The sequence below is a fragment of the Petaurus breviceps genome, unplaced genomic scaffold (assembly GCF_028583685.1).
Source record: "Petaurus breviceps papuanus isolate PSGF00001 unplaced genomic scaffold, PetGlider_PUasm1.0 37, whole genome shotgun sequence".
NCBI lineage: Eukaryota > Metazoa > Chordata > Mammalia > Diprotodontia > Petauridae > Petaurus > Petaurus breviceps.
In genome coordinates this window covers 86136912-86154006 of record NW_027186296.1, presented here as the reverse complement: position 1 = coordinate 86154006, position 17095 = coordinate 86136912, and the positions used below count along the sequence as shown (strand labels likewise).

General features: G+C 41.0%; 1 pseudogene; it reads left to right on the top strand.

Moving 5' to 3' along the window:
- The first annotated feature begins 5909 nt into the window (after positions 1–5909).
- LOC138168354 (adiponectin receptor protein 1 pseudogene) lies at positions 5910–7166 on the top strand (annotated as a pseudogene).
- Positions 7167–17095: the final 9929 nt, after the last annotated feature.

The window sequence follows — 17095 nt, the reverse complement described above, 5'->3', positions numbered from 1 at the left end:
CCTCCCAGTCATTTAAAGCCCTACACAACCTAGTTCCAGTCCATCTCTTCAGGTGTCTATACATTACTCCCTTTCATGTACTCTCAAAGCCTGCCAAATTGGCTTTCTTTCAGGTTCTCTTCTTACACAGCATTCCCTTTCTAGTTGCCAGGCCTCTGCATGCCTAGAAGGAACTCCTTCCTCATCTCTGTGTCTTCCTCTAAAGCTCAACTCAAGCCAAATCTTGATCAGCCCATGATTCTAAGGCCTACCTCTCAATCCCTATCCCTATTGCCTACTACTTCCTCCTCAGAAATAAATGAATGAGTGGACAGATAGACAGACAGAGATAGATAGATAGATAGATAGATAGATAGATAGATAGATAGATAGATAGATAGATAGATAGATAGATAGATAGATAGTAGCTTCTAAATTGAAGTATTGAGAGAGAATAAAAAGACCAAAAAAGGGCCAGTGAGAGTCAATCAGTGCATTTAAATAGAAATGTTCACCTAGTCCTAAATAATCACCCAGGCATCTTCAGCACAAATATATTTCCCTGCTTTTCAATAAAGGACATATAACTCTTTTATCATTTAACCAAAGTTTAGGAAATGTTATTAAGGAAAGAACTACCCACCTGCCTTTGTATTTCTCCCGAGATCATTTGGTTTCCTACTCCTTTGGAAGCAGGATTTCTCTAGCTTTTGATGCCTAAAGGTTACTTCTATGTAACCCAACCCATGTAATTAAAAAGTAGAAAAAAGAAGAGAGAGATAGGTAGGTCACACAGGTAGGAAGTATCTGAGACCAGATTTGAACTCAGAAAAACCTATTTCTCAGTGACTGAAGACTACAGCCTAACTTTCAATGAAGAGTTAAAGGTATGACCTGCCAACCTCCTTCTGCTACCTCACAACAAGGACCTGGTGAAGCTGTTAATCAGTCTAAATGTATATAGAATAAAACATGGTAGCACTGGTTTGTCCTGATCTCAAGTTCTCTATGTATCTCTGGGAAGGCACAGAGGAAAAGAGCATAGTACAAGAATTAGGAGGCCTTGTTCAATTCCCAATGTGCCACTAACTACTTATGGGACTAACCTACATGTGATTATGCATATGAACTCATTTCACCTGTGGAGGTCTCAGTTTCCTCTGTAAAGTGTGAGTAAAATAAGTGTGAAGTAAAAAATGAGATTTGCTCTGCTTACCTCATAGGCTTGTTGAGAATATCAAACCAGATAATGAGTGGAAAGTACTTTGCATACATAAATTGCTATGTAAATATGAGTTATCTTTATATGCAATTAGGAGGAAAGACAAGGATAGACAAAATGAAAGCCTGGGCAATATGTATATGCTGAACTTTGCATGAAGTAACCAAAAGAATTTCACAAATGCATTAGGATTCACATATATCAGTGCTTTAAAGGATTCATTGATTTGATCTGAGTACCTCCTTCACTAATTCAATTGAATAAACTTTTATTAAGAAAGTACGGTGGTTTGGGGGATAAGAACGCACTGTTTGACAGGAACTTCTGGGAAAACTGGAACATAGAGTAGTGGAGATTAGGCATAAACCAATATCTAACACTGTACACCAAAATGGAGTCGAAATGGGAGCTGGTGTGGAGGCTGGTGCTGTGGGCAATCTGGGAGAGCAAAGAATAGTTTGCCTGTCAAATCTATGGGGAGGGAAAGATTTTATGATGAAACAAGAGTTAGAGACCATTATAAAATACAAAATGGATAATTTTGATTACATTAAATTGAAAAGTTTCTGTACAAATAAAGCCAATGTAACCAAAATTAAGAGGAAAGTGGAGGGGGTGGAACCAAGATGGAGGCATAAAGGCAGGAAAACTCCCTGCGCTTCCCCCATAACCACTTCAAATACCTATAAAAAATGACTCTCAACAAACTTTAGAGCTACAGAACCCACAAAATGACAGAGAGAAACCTCCTACTGAAGGCATCCCAGCAGGCCAGCAGGAAGGGGGCCATCACAGCTCGCTGGGAGCAGAGCCCAGCCCCATGTGAGCCGGTGGTTTTAGCCCCAGGGCGGCCTTGGAGCAGACTTAGGGAGAGTGGACGACCAGTAGTTGTAGCAGTTTCCAGATTTATCAACCCATAAATGCCAAAGACAAAGTGAGAGGTAAGTGGAATTTGGGAACAGGGGGTCTGGGAGTGTGGTGCAGCCTCTGACCCCAGAGGGAGAAGCAGCTGAGGTGAGGCCCCCTTGCTGTGTGGCTGCTTCAGATCTCCTGGCTGCAGATTGGAGGGGGACCAAGCAACCATTCTGAGGGGTAATTGCTCCTGTTTTAACCAACTTGGATCTGGATTGCTGTCTAGGGTAGAGGTCCTGGGGTGGGTGACCAGGTGCCAGAGCCAGGGGAGGCTTCAGAGAGGGCACCCAACTAATAACTCCAGCAGCTGTGAAAACCCCAACATTTTGAGACAAAGCTCTCCTCTCTGGAAGCAGAGTTCTATTGTGGCAAAAAGCTCAAAAGTCAAGTAATTGAATGGCAACATGAGCAATCAAAGGAAGCAAGGCAAGAAAGCACAGCAGTCAAACCTTAGATTCCTTTTTTGGGGACAAAAGTATCAAAACATGGAACAGGAAGAAGACAACATAGTCAGAAGTCCTGTACCAAAGGCTTCCAAGAAAAATATGAGTTGGTTACAGGCCATAGAGGAGTTTAAGAAGGATTTTGAAAACCAAATAAGAGGAGTAGAGTAAAAATTGGGAAGGGAAATGAGAATGATGCAAGAAAATCATGAAAAGAGAGTCAACAACCTGACTGAAGAAAATAACACCTTAAAAAATAGACTAACTCAAATGGCAGAAGAGGCTCAAAAAGCCAATGAGGAGAAGAATGCCTTAAAAAGCTGAATTTTCCAGATGGAAAAAGAATCTCAAAAGCTCACTGAAGAGAATCATTCCTTCAGAATTAGATTGGAGTAAATAGAAGCTAGTGACTTTGTGAGAGAGGGAAGTAGAAAATTGGGAAAGAATTTTTACAACCAGTGTCTTTGATAAAGGCCTCATTTCTAAAATATACAAAGAACTGAGTCAAGCCTATAAGAATACAAGCCACTCCCCAATTGGTAAATGGTAAAAGGATATGAAGAGTCAATTCTCAGAAGATGAAATTAAAGATATCTATAAGCATATAAAAAATGTTCTAAATCACTATTGATTAGAGAAATGCAAATCAAAACAACTTTGAGGTACCACATTTCACCAGCCAGATTGGCTAAGATGACAAAACAGGAAAATGATAAATGCTGGAGAGGATGTGGAAAAATTGGAACACTAATGCATTGTTGGTGGAATTGTGAACTGATCCAGCCATTTGGAGAGCAATCTGGAACTATGCCCAAAAGGCTATAAATAAGTGCATACCCTTTGACCCAGCAATACCACTTCTAGGGTTATATCCCAAAGAGATCAGAGAAGTGGGAGGAGGACTCAAGTGCACAAAAATATTTATAGCGGCTCTTTTTGTGGTGACAAAGAATTGGAAATCAAGGGAATTCCCATCAACTGGGGAATGGCTGAACAAGTTGTGGTATATGAATGTAATGGAATACTACTGTGCTGTAAGAAATGAGGAGCAGACAGACTTCATAATAACCTGGAGAGATTTATATAAACTGATGCTGAGTGAAGAGAGCAGAAGCAGGAGGAATGTACACAATCACAGACACAACATATGTGTGATAACTAACTTCAATAGACTGGGCTCCTCTCAACAATGTAAGGTTATAAGACAACTCCAAAAGACTCATGATTGAAAGAGATGTCCATATCCAGAGAAAGAGATGCCGAGTCTGAACGCATATTGAAACAAACTACTTGCTTGCTATGTTTCTTTTTCTTGTTTTGTTTGTTTCCTCTTTCCCACTGATCATCCCATCTGTTATAAGCCTTCTTTACAACCTAATTATTAATGTAAAGATATTTGTAGATCCTATATTCGAGTGCATACCGCCATGATGGGGGTGGGGGAGAAGAGGGAAGGGGAGAAAATTTGAAACTCAAGGGACTGTGGAACTGAATGTTGCAAACTGAAAATAAATCAATTTTTTTTTTTAATGGAAGTACTGTGTGCAGGGTAGTGTGCTACGTACTTGAGATTCAAAGACAAAAATAATACAGTCCCTGCCCTCAAGGAATTTTTATTCTGCTGGAGGGGTATTGAATATATGTTATTGTTGTTCAATCATTTTTGATTCTTTACAACCCCATTTGGGGTTTTCTTGGCAAATATATTGGAGTGGTTTGCCATTTCCTTCTCCAGTTCACTTTACAGATGAGGAAACTAAGGCATACAGGATTAAGTGACTTGCCCAGGGTCACAAGTTAGTAAGTATCTGAAGCAAAATCTAAATTCAGGAAGATGAGTCTTCCCGATTCCAGGCCCAGCATGCCATCCTAATACTGTGCCACCTCACTACCACTATTACATGTATACAAGTAAATACACAATAATTTCAAGAGTCAAAATTAATAACTTCAAGGGAATCAGGAAAAGCCTTATGTTGGAGGTGGTATATGATCTATCCTCTGAAGGAAGCGAAGGTTTCTCTCAGGTACAGGTGGGGAGGGAATGAATTCTTATCCAAACACAAAAGTAAGAGATGGAATCTTGGGGGGAAGGATGCAGAGAGGAGAGAGGGATTACAACTTACAAGGGAGGGGAACCTGAGACCTGGAGGCCACATATGGCTTTCTAGGGCCTTGAGTGTGGCCTTTTGACTGAGTCCGAGTTTTACAGAACAAATCCTTTTATTAAGGGGAATTGTTCTGTGAAATTTGGATTGAGTGAAAGGGCCACACTTGAGGACCTAGAGGTCCACATGTCAGTTTAGCTGGAATAGGAAGTATTTAAAGGTAAAATGAAATAGACTGGAAAAGTAGGAGCCAGAATGTGAAGTGCTATAAATATAAGGCTAAGGACTTTGAATTGTGTTCTAGAAGAAAAAGGGAACCACTGAAGATAGGTCATGGGGGTGTGATATGGTAAGATCTGTATTTTAGGACTATCAGGCTGGCAGCTATTTGGAGGTACAGTTGGAGAATAAGATAATGACCTCTCCTTACCTTCTAGTCCTGTGCAAGTCTTACCATGAATCTTCTATAGTTGATCTAAGTCAATGTGTCAATGTTTTTTCTTTGGTGTTCTAGTACCTTGGAGGTGCCATGATAACACTTGGTTGTTTGCCTGTAGTCTCTCATTTCACAATATGATCTATCTACCACCTTTTATAATCATATATGTACGCAGTAAGTCTTTTTCATTTTGATTCTAATATCCAAGTAAGCATCAGTAATGTATTGAAAACTTCATTTACCTTGATTCTTCCCATTGCCTTTCAGGTTGTGATTTGTTCATGTATGTACAGACATAGACATAGATATGGATATATACTAAAATATACATCATGCATTTTATATTTATTACATGCTGAAAACAGGGTGGTATATTATAATAGCTGCTCACATTCAACAATTCAAAGATAAAGCCACAGAATAAATGGAATAAAAATCTTGGCTCTGTCATTTATTGGTATGTCTTTGGATAAGTCCCTTCATTTCTCTGACCCTCAGTTTCCATTTCTGTAAATTAAACTGGATGGCCACCCAGGTCCATGCTAGTGCAGTCAAAATGAATACATGGGCCTCACCTCTCACGCTCCTTCCGGGGCCGGTGGCTCCCCGTCCGGGGAGAGGCGGGAGGGGAGGAGCTGCAGGGGCGGGGAGTGTGAAGGCTACGCATCATCGCCTGCGCCGGGGATGTAACTCCAGGGAAGGCAGTCCCGTCAGAGCCCTCGGCCGCTGCCCCCGCCACCGCTGGAGCTCAACCCGTAAGTGTGACCGGGGCCAGGGTCTCCGGACTCGCCGGGCTTCGGTGAATTGAAGAAGAACAAACATGTCCAGTACCCCAAGAAGAAGAGGAGGTGCGTGTACTGACATTACCCCTACAAGCCCACCATGCCATGGAGAAGATGTAGGAGTTTGTATGTAAGGTATGGGAAGGCCGCTGGCGGGTCATCCCATATGATGTACTTCCTGACTGGCTGAAGGATAATGACTACCTTCTCCACGGTCACAGACCACCCATGCCTTCCTTCCGTGCCTGTTTTAAGAGCGTCTTTCGTATCCACACTGAGACTGGCAATATTTAGACCCATCTGCTTGGTTTTGTGCTGTTTCTCTTTTGGGGAATCTTGACCATGCTCAGACCAAATATGTACTTCATGGCCCCTCTGCAGCAGAAAGTGGTCTTTGGGATATTTTTTCTGGGTGCTGTGCTCTGCCTCAACTTCTCCTGGCTCCTTCACACCGTCTATTGTCATTCAGAAAAAGTTGCTCTACTGATCATGAGGAGCTTTGTCCCCTGGCTCTATTATTCGTTCTACCACTCTTCATAGCCACGGCCCATCTACCTCTCCATTGTCTGTGTCCTGGGCATCTCTGCCATCATTGGGGCCCAGTGGGACCATTTTGCCACACCCAAACACCGGCAAACAAGAGCAGGAATCCCAGGGGATCTCTGGATTTACTTTCAGAACTTCAAATGAATTTTCAAAACAAATTTCAGTACTCAAATTTCAGTATTTGAAATCTGGTAACAGGTCAGTGTTCCTGGGACTTGGTTTGAGTGGGGTTGTGCCCACCATGCACTTCACCATTGCAGAAGGCTTTGTCAAGCCCACAACAGTGGGCCAGATGGGTTGGTTCTTCCTCGTAGCTGTGATGTATATCACTGGAGCTGGGTGATATGCTGCCCGAATCCCTGAGCGCTTCTTTCCTGGCAAATTTGACATATGGTTCCAGTCACATCAGATTTTCCATGTCCTGGTGGTGGCGGCAGCCTTTGTCCACTTTTACGGTGTCTCCAACCTTCAGGAATTCCGTTATGGCCTTGAAGGCGGCTGCACTGATGACTCCCTTCTCTGAGTCCATCCACTACAAGGCTAAAGGAGGAGCTTCCCAAGGGCTTTTTAAAAACTGTTTCTTTGCTAAAGCGAAAGGAAGACTTGAGTTGCCTGTTTCTGGAAGAAACCTCTTAGTAAATTCCATACCGAGGGAGCCTCAGCCCACTCTTACACCCAATGGGCTGTCAACTCTCAATTTCCAATCTAGGACTGGAGGGGATGGCCTGCCTAAATCATCCCTCTCCCTCCTCAGAACAGCAGCCAGTCGCCTCACACGGACAGTGTTTTGAAACTCATGTTGAAATTCCCTTCCACCCTCCCTCCTCCAGTCATTTTGGAAATAACTAAAGAACTGGGTCTCTTCAGAAATTCTGTGTCTAGAAGAAAATGTTTCCTCATTCCTACTTTGTAATCTGGCTTAGAGCTGTCCACTCTTCTCATAGCACGCTTTTGAAAACAACCATAACTTGGTCCCGACTTTCCAGTGCCTGGATTTGCACATACGGCAGTAGGAAAAAGCTACCTACTTTTACCAAGCTGGGTAATCATGGAAGTGTATCCAGGCTTTCATCTAACTTGTTTTAATTCCCCCACCACCACCTTATCCCACTCCCCCCCAGCAGAGTAATGTAAAATTAAAGTGAAAGAAAATATTTAATATTTAATACTAAGCTTTAAACAACAACAACAAAAAATGAATGCATGGCCTAGATATAAAGAGAGACATTACAAGAAAATTCAAAGACCACAGAACATATGTGGATAGAACAACTAATGAATAAACAAGAGATAGAAAGCTAAGTTAGGTATAAAATGGATAATTCTGATTACATTAAATAAAAAGGGATGTGTACTATGAAACAAATGTAGCTAAGATCAGTGCTAAATTCATTGATAAAGGATGAGATTTCAGGGTTTTGTAACATTCCTCAGAAAACCAATGTCTCTATTCCATCCTCAGCTCCAATCCCAAAGTCTTATAATTTCTCCCTCATTTTATGAGAGACAACATCAAAACTAGAAGTGATATCAGAGCTGGAAAGAAACTTAAAGACAGTCAAGACTAACCCTGTCATTTTAGAGAGGAAACTGAGGCCAGGAAGGGAAATGACTATACCTTACCTAGCAGATAATCACCTCCTTCCCTTCCTTCTTCTCCTCCAACTGTTAGAAACAGACATATTTCTCAAGGAGTTCAGGTTCATGCTAGGGCATTCTGGCCTATTGAGGTTGCCACGGTTACCACAGGACTGTGCTACCTTTTTAACTTCTAATGTACAAGACTCAAGAAATACAGGATTCTTTGTCTAGTTTGCAATTAGCCAGCAAAACAGGAAGGAGGCTCCAAAGGTCAGTGCACCATGCCATCGGCACAAACTAAGAAAATTCTGGGGACAGTCAGGAAAGAGCCATGGGGAAGCTTACTATTACCTAAAAAGGCAGTTTTACTATTAAATAAGGAGAGGCCAAGGCCCTCTAAAGTCATGGGAAAACAAGTATTTGTGCAAGATGGTAAAACAGGTCTCTTAAAGCATCTTTTTATGCCACATTAACTTGAGGCCTTGCTCATCCATGGTTCTTACTAATGAGTGACAGATGAGGAATTGTGTCAAGACAGCCAGACTCTCCTTCCAGGCAAAATTAAGCATCACAAATTTATTTTGTGCTTATTATACACTGGAGAATACAGAAGAAAGAGAAGATACAACCCCTGCACAGCTCATAATCTTGTTGGGCAAACAATTCACACACATGAAACAACTTACATAGAAAACAGTAGAAAGTGAAGTGTGGAACTGTGGGGTATAAATTAAGTATTAAGAGTTCAGAAAAGGCAGAGATCAGTAAGGTCAGGCTTCATGGAGGATGGGGAGTTTCAGTTAGGTCTTGCAGGGTTTCTAACTTAATAGCTTAATGTTTATATAGTACCTACTATGTGTCAGGCAGTGTGCTGAGCACTATCACCAAAAGAATAAAGAGGGAATTCTAGGTACATCAGAACAGTATGAGCAAAGGTCCTGAAGTAAGAATGGATATAACATGGCATTTTAGGCAACATAAGGGAGACCAGGCTTACTAGAGAAGAAAGTGTAATAGGGAATGTTTGGAGATAGGATGTAGGTTAGAAAGAGAGTTAGTAGAAGACATTCTAGACAGAGGAAAGAGCACAAGCAAAGGTAATAAAATGGGAGAGTCCAAGAAATGTTGATAGGACAGTGAGATCACTTATAACAAAGGGCTCATGTGATAAAATATAGAAGCAGAGAACTAAGGTTGGGGGGAAACTCAGCAGTCACCTATTCCAATCCATCCTGGAATAAGAATTCCCTATACCTTATGCCCTAGAAGAGTTCACTTAGCCTGTGCTTAAATGACCTTTAAGAATGAGAAATTCACTGTCTCTAAGAAATTGCATTTCACATCTAAACAGCTCTAATTATTAAATGTTTCCTTCTACTGAGCCAAAAGTCTCCCTTTATGCAAATTTCACCTAACTGGTCATGATTCTGCCCTCTGGGACCATGCTGCAGAAACCCAAGGCCTTTTATACTTGATAACTCTTCATACACTTAAAGAAAGCTACTGTTTCCCTCATTCTCCTGGCTAACCATTCCCACTTCGTTCAACTGATCCATATCTGACAAATGTTTCAGCTTCCCTCATTATCTTTGACACCCTCCTCAGAATGCACTCCAACTATTTTGTTAGTGCCCTGCTTAAATGCAACAGCTAGAACTGAATGCCATATGACAGTTTTGTCCTGACCAAAGAGATCCCCGGGGAACTATCAACTCCCTTACTCTGAGAACGGCTGCTATTAATGAAGCCGGAGCACACGTGAACTCTTTTGGATACCCTGTGCCACTACTGACTCCCATCAGGAGCCTTCAGTTTGCTCCAACCCCAAGTGTTTTAGTTGTTGTTTTGTTTTGTTTTATGTTTTGTTGTTGCTATTGTTCTGTCCTTTTGTAGTTGAGCTGTTGCTGTTTGGAAGCTTTGTTCAAGATGTCCACCATCTGTAAGGTCATCAGTGTGGGTATGCCCTCAGCTGATGCATTTCCTAACGTCTATGTAATTGAGTAAGTGGTTTTCAAATGTTGCCCTGGACAAAATGTACATTACCCTTCAGCCAACCTGCTAAAGAATATCTCCAAATTTATTTAGGCTGGTTCTTAGTCCAGGGAAATTCAATAGTCCTCATCTAGCCCAAACTCTAAGTTTTTCCAGCTTGGTAAGGCCTGCCAAACCTGTTCTGGACCAGTAGGCATCACCACCATGACACAATGAAACATAGGTCAAGGGCTTTATTGGAAGACTTTATATTCATTGATATTAAGCTTCATCTCATTAGATTTGGCTCATCATCCCAACCTACCAAAATCTCTTTGTATCCTTTTCGGTCATATGATATATTAGGTCTCCATTCCAGCATTGAGTCATCAACAAATTTGAGAAGCATGCCATCTACATCTTCAAAGTCAGTTATTGATTAGAACAAGATCAAGGACAGAGCTTTATAATACTCCAATAGAGACATTGATCAATCAATCACTAAGCATTTATTAAAAATTTACCGAGGGCCAGGCACTGTGATAGGTCTAAAGATTAAAAGAAAAGGCCTAAACAGCTCCTGCCTTCAAGGAGCTAATATTCTTATGGGGTATACTACATAGACACAAATTTAGTGCATAAAGATAAATACAGAGTAGGCTGAAGGTAGTCTTATAGAGGAAAGCACTAGCAGACAGAGTAATCAAGAAAGGCCTCCTGCAGGAAGAGCCATTTGAGCTGAGCCTTAAAAGAAATCAGGGATTCAACAAGATAGAGATTGACAGGGAGAGCATCCCACGCATGAGGGACAACCAATACAAAGGCATAGCGATGGGAGACAGAGCGTCCTTTGTGAAGAACAACAAATAACCCAATGTGACTAGATTGTAGAAGGGTGTAATGTGTAAAAATAATGGAAGGGTAGGAAGGAGCCAAGCTGTGAACAGCTTTAAATGCCAATCAGAGCAATTGAGGTAACATGGAGCTATAAGAGTTTATTAGGGGAAAAGGAGTGAAAATCACCTTGGCAGCTGTGTGGAAGATGAATTGGAGTGGGAAGGTGCTAGATACAGCGAGCCCAATTAGATGGCTATTGCAATAGCCCAGGCTAGGGGATAACTTCAATTTAATATCAGTGCATTGCTCAATATTCTTGAGGTCTAGATGTTCAAATAGTTCTGACTCTACTAAACTCTTTACCATGTAGCCCACATCTCTGTATCACTTTTTGCCAATAATGTCATGAAAGGCTTTGTCACATGCCTTGGTGACATTCCAGTATATTATATCTATGGTATTCTTAGCATCTACCTCTCTTCTATACATTTTTTTAAGTAGACTTTGCTGGCATAACTTTTCCTTTTGAATCAATGCTGACTTTTCATGGAAAACCCTGGGCAACCGATGCTATGGAATCTGGATCTGACAACAATAAGAAAATGAGTCCTAATCAGAATGACATCTAGATTCCTTTCCTGTCTCATCACTAAGAACACAAAGAACCCAGTAGAATGTGAGCTTCTTAAGCACAGCGACTGCTTTCTGGCACATAATGGGAAACAAATAAATTCTTGTTAACTTCAACTGAAATCAAAGTCTAACAAAAAATGACTTAGATTCTCCCCAGCACACATATCCCCTTACTTTACATGTGTCTAGGTTAGAGCTTATCAATCACTTTTCTTCCTGCTCTCAAAACCTCATGGGAACTTTCCATGGTTTATCAACCAATCAACAAATATTTGCTGAATATCTATTATGTGTTCAACCTCATGTAGATGCTTTGAGAGATACAGAGATATTAAAGAGAGTTGCTGCTATTAAGAAACTCAGGCTTTAGTTAGGGAGAGGAGCCAGACACACATGAAACAATTTAATAATACCAGATAGTATACAACTGATTGTTAAATTTTGTGGTACAGACCATAAGAGCTATAATTTATCCCCATCAGCTTGACAAATTACTCCCCAGAGGGATTACATGTAATCTTGAAAAATAGAGATTTTACTCCATGCAAAGAAGAGGGTTGAAATCAAATCCTTCTCTGACTCTTTAGCGAAAAGGACTTGAAATTGGGACAGCATTAGCTTTGTGACCATATACAAGTCACTTAACTCTCTGAGTCTCAGTATCCTCATCTGTAAGATGGAGATAACACATGCATTCCCTAAGTCAGAAGATAGATAGAAGAAAAGCACTCTATAAATTCCCATTATTAGCTAACAGGTCTCCAGAGCCTAAACGCTTACATTTATAGCAAGGTTGTGTGGCACGGATATACAAACCTGGGTGTCCTTTCATCTAACAAGAAGAATATATTCTCTATTTAAAATTGTTCTCCCAGCTTTAACCACTGCTTCCAAATTCCCTGATAAGAGTTATAGTGTGAGAATCACAGGGTAATTACCCTGGTATACAATTGTACAATTTGCAACTAATGGAAAAGAGATTTACTGGCTACACTTGGACTGTCAGCATGTCAGTCTACAGAACATCAGGGTAGATGTTGATTTAGAACGACTGCTCAGGCTGGCCAGACATCGAAAATCTGATCGGCATTCCATGTTGCAATGAAGTACAGCTCACTGCACAGAAAATTAATTAAGGTCTCTGTAGGAAATAGAAAATTCTGATCTTAAAAAAATAAAAAAGACTACCCTCCTCTTGCATCCCTAAGAGACTTGCACAAAGTCAATCCTCCCATCTAAGTAAGAATTTCATATCCTTTTCTAATTGCCTTAACAGGAAATGGCTCCCAATGGACTATCTCAGTTGTTTCTTCAATCTGGAGAAAATACATTTGATTAATAATCACATAATTATATTTCCAATTCAGTGACCATTAGCATATGATTTAGCTGCTCCTCAGCAGGCAAAAAGATAAGGAACCTTAAACTCCAACATGACAGACCTTTGGCCTAGAACTGACTGAAGGAAAGCTCTGATCCTCTTCTAGGATATTGAGATAAGTCTAAACCTTCTGGTTTCACTCTTATGGGTTTTATCTAGAAGCAAACTCACAATGACCAGGAAGAGGTAAAGGTTAGAAAGGGGGAATTGAAAGTAAGGTGGATGTGGGTCATTTGTCTGAGGGAGAGGGGAAGTTTTGAGGGAATGAGCTCCACCTTAGCTGCTGTAAACCTCACTCAGATTTTTCCTGTCTGACCATGCATTCTCAGTCTTCTTTGTTGGTTCATCATTTGTATCACAGCTCTGACTGTGGGGGTACCCAAAGACTCTATCCTAGACTCTCTTTTACTCCTATGCTCTCTCACTTGGTGATCTTATCCACTCCCTTGGATTTAATTTTCAACTCTATGCAGATAACTCTCAGATCTACATATCCAGCCCTGAAGATCACATGACTGTCTCAAGTTCAACATGTCCAAAACAGAATTCTTTCTCTTCCCCACACCACCCTTCTTCTGAACTTCCTGTTTCTAACAGGAGCACTGCCATCCTTTAAATTCCCCATGTTTGCAACTCTGGCTTTTGGATCCTCAGTTTCCCTCAACCCCACATATCCAAGCCATTGACAAATCTTACCTGTTATACCTTTAACAATATCTCTCTCTTCTGTTCCCTTTCCAATATCCACACAGCTACACTTAAGTTCATATCCTCATTATCTATCCCCTGTACTATCAGAATGACCTTCTCATTGACTTCCCTGCCTCAAACCTCTCCCTACTCTCATCCATCTTCCACACTGCTCAAGGAACTTGGCCTCTGGGATCAAATATAAATTCCTCTGTTTTGCCTTTCAAGCTCTTTACCACCTGGTCTCTACCTACCTTGGCAGATCCAACCCAAATGGACTTCTCTCTGTTACTCAAACAGAATATTCTCCCATTTCTTGGTCTTTACCCTGGTTGTCCCCCATGCCTGGAATACTTCCTGATCACCTGCATAGAATTCCTTACATCCTCAAAGACTCAATTCAAGTGCTACCTTCATATATACATATATACAGAGAATGTATATTCTCTCCTATAGTTTCCTTATCCTACATATTTATTTCATATTTATTCCATATATACCCCTACACATAATGCTTGTATGTATATGTATTACATACTGTTTAGCACAATTCCTGACATGTAGATAGGAACTTAATAAATGCTCATTTCCATTTTTCCTACTCTCTTCCAATAGAATCTAAGCTCTGTGAGAGCAGCAACTAAACCTATTTTTTTATTTTCTATTTCCAGCACTTAGTTCAGGGCCTGATGTGCAGTAGGTAGTAGGTGCTTAGTAAATATTTCCCTGGAAGTCCAGTTTTGCTGGTGCTCCAATTTTATACTCTCCATTCAGAGACCTCTTTTCTCACGAAAATTTTGTCCTTTGACTGGGGAAACTCCATCTGCTTCTTCAAACAAGAATCACAGATTCATCATAGAATCACAAATATAGACTAGCAAAGGATCTCAGCTTACCTAGATAAAATCCCTTCTCTTGTTACATAAGGAAATTAGGCCCCTGGTGTGTGTGGGGGTGGGGGGAGTTTGACTTGCCCAAGGCCACACAACTAGTGAGTAACAGACTTTGGATTGGTTTGGATTCAACTTCAAGCAGAACTAGATTTTAATCTCTTTGAAGGCAAAGACCATGTCTAATTTTTACTACAATCCTGTAAGCATGCCTTCTAGACTAGTTCCCCTAATGATTATCAATAGTTTTTGACTGACATTCATGGTCACTCAACTTGCTGATGGCATTATAATAATATATTGAATAAGATAGTTTACAAAATACTTTACATAAATTATTACATTTGATCCTCAACAAACTGGCAGAGTAGGTGTTAGAAAGGATGAGGAAACTGAGGCTGAGAAAGGTTTAGTGTCTCACCCAGGATCACATAACTATTGAGCATTGGGCAGGAATTCACCTCAGATCTTGCTGTCACCAAGCCCAGCACTCTTCCCCTCAGAGACCAAGACCAGTATTTGTTCATTTCCACTGAAGTAAGCAGAAATATCATTAGCAGTTATCTCATCCATCATGCCCTTTTGCTCATGGGGAAAGGATCCCAGCTTTTAAAATCAGATACTTGACCCTTCAAGGCAATTATTCAAAGTCCCCATAAAGTCCAAAAGACAGAACACCTCATTCAATTTTTCCCTTCCCAAGGGGCATCTTCTTTGGAGAGCTAAAATAAACCCCCATAAGCAAGAAGGCCCTAATTTCATGAGTGATTCCCCATATGCTTTGGCTCCTGGGCACATGCTAACCCCCAATCACCCCTAGAAACCAAAAGTTTGTGTCTAAGCTCCTGTCAATGCTTTGGGATCATTTTTCTTTTATAACTGACTTTGTGTGTTTAGAAATAAATCCTCAGGATCCTGAGCCAGCAGAAATATGCTACAGGGAATCCTGGGATCTACGCCTTCAGAAGGACAAAGAGAATTGTCTCACTAATAACCATTCAACTTCAAGTCACAGCTGCCACTTTTCAACTCCATCCCCTCCAGCTGCATGATCAATAAAGGGTCTAAAAAAACACGGGACCTGAGCAATATGCCTATACTCATCAACTAGAGTGAGGAGAAGTTAATGGTTTGTAACAATAGTCATCTTAGAAACAACAGACTCACATTGATTGTGATGGACTTTTCTACCTATGAAAGGTTCAACTTGATGTGACTTGCCAAACCTCAGCAAAAAGTCTTCAAGACGGAAACCCAAGAAGATTGTATAGAATCATACAGAGCAATGGATAGCCAGAATTGTGCCTGTAACAAACTCAGTGGGGGTGAATGGGAGATTCACAGAGGACAATTTGACCATGGGTGCAGAGAGATCCATCCATCCACCAGAGAGTCTTGCTCTTACCCTGGCATGATCTTGGGGTAAGGATGGTGGAAAAGAGGGAGGAAGGATCAAACAGAAGGGTATCCATGCAATAGGATCTTTGTGGAGGTGGCTCAGAAGTAGGCATTCCACATGCTGCTGGAGGCTGGTGAGGTAGGTACAAGGATACTACTTGCCATGGGGGGAAAGCATGTCCCTCACACACCCCCCATCATAAGTTGGTTCTTTGAGGCAAAGCCTCACTTACACTACATTAATTATATCTCTGGAATCCTAGGATGTCAAGGCTGGAAGGGACTTTGGTAATCCTCTAGTTTAACCTCCTTATTTAATAGATGATAAAAATGAGACCCAAAGTGGAAATCATCAAGTGACTTGTCCAAGGCTACTAGTGATGAAGCTGGAATTCAAACCTAGGACTTCTAACTCCAGGATTTCATATCCTTTCTAGTAGGCCACATTGCTTAGATTTTGGTGAATAGAGACCCAGAAAAGTAACTGCTAACTTCTCCATGGAAGCCTAAACTTGTTTCATTGGGGGGAAAATATGCCAAGAGAGAAAATTTTCCAATTTCTAAAATCCAGATTTAGATGCAGCTATGAGACATGCTCTTGGTGACATGGAAGATTTAATACACACATATTTTTAAAAGGTCACCACATTAACTGTTCCTCCAAAAATACCTGAGGGGAAGGGGGAAATAGGAACAGATGGAAAGTGACAAGATGCGTCACTTTTCTATTTCCCTTCACAAACCAGCTAACAGATGTAGAAATAACTCGGCAAATACTCAAGTCAGCCATCATTTGACTTTGCCACCATTGACAGGCTTCACTTGTACCCAGTAAAGCCTTGTCATTTGGGAGATGAGAAAACCATTAGTTAGTGTTTTCTCACATCCAAACATGGTTCTGCATGAATGAATATGTCTGGCAATCCCAACCAGAAATACTCTACCAGTAACTTTCTATGTGACCTCTAATTTCCCCTCTAAGGTTTAATGACTCTTTGTACATTTCTGTACTTTCAAGATCAAGGGTAGGGGTGAACCCCTGTCACTAGAAGCATGGAGGGGTAACAAATATCCCTTAGTCAAATATTCTCTACTGTAACCCAATTTTTCTCCTTTCTGCACATGGCCAGCCTCTCTCTCCCTTTCCCCTATTCCCCCACCCAAACAAACATTCCAACATCTCCTTCCTACTTCTCTCTTCAGTGGTTTTAATAGTTTGATTGGTGGGTGGAGGAAAGGGGGGAAGAAGGGCCTTGGGTATGAAGTTATTGGGTCACCAGAAG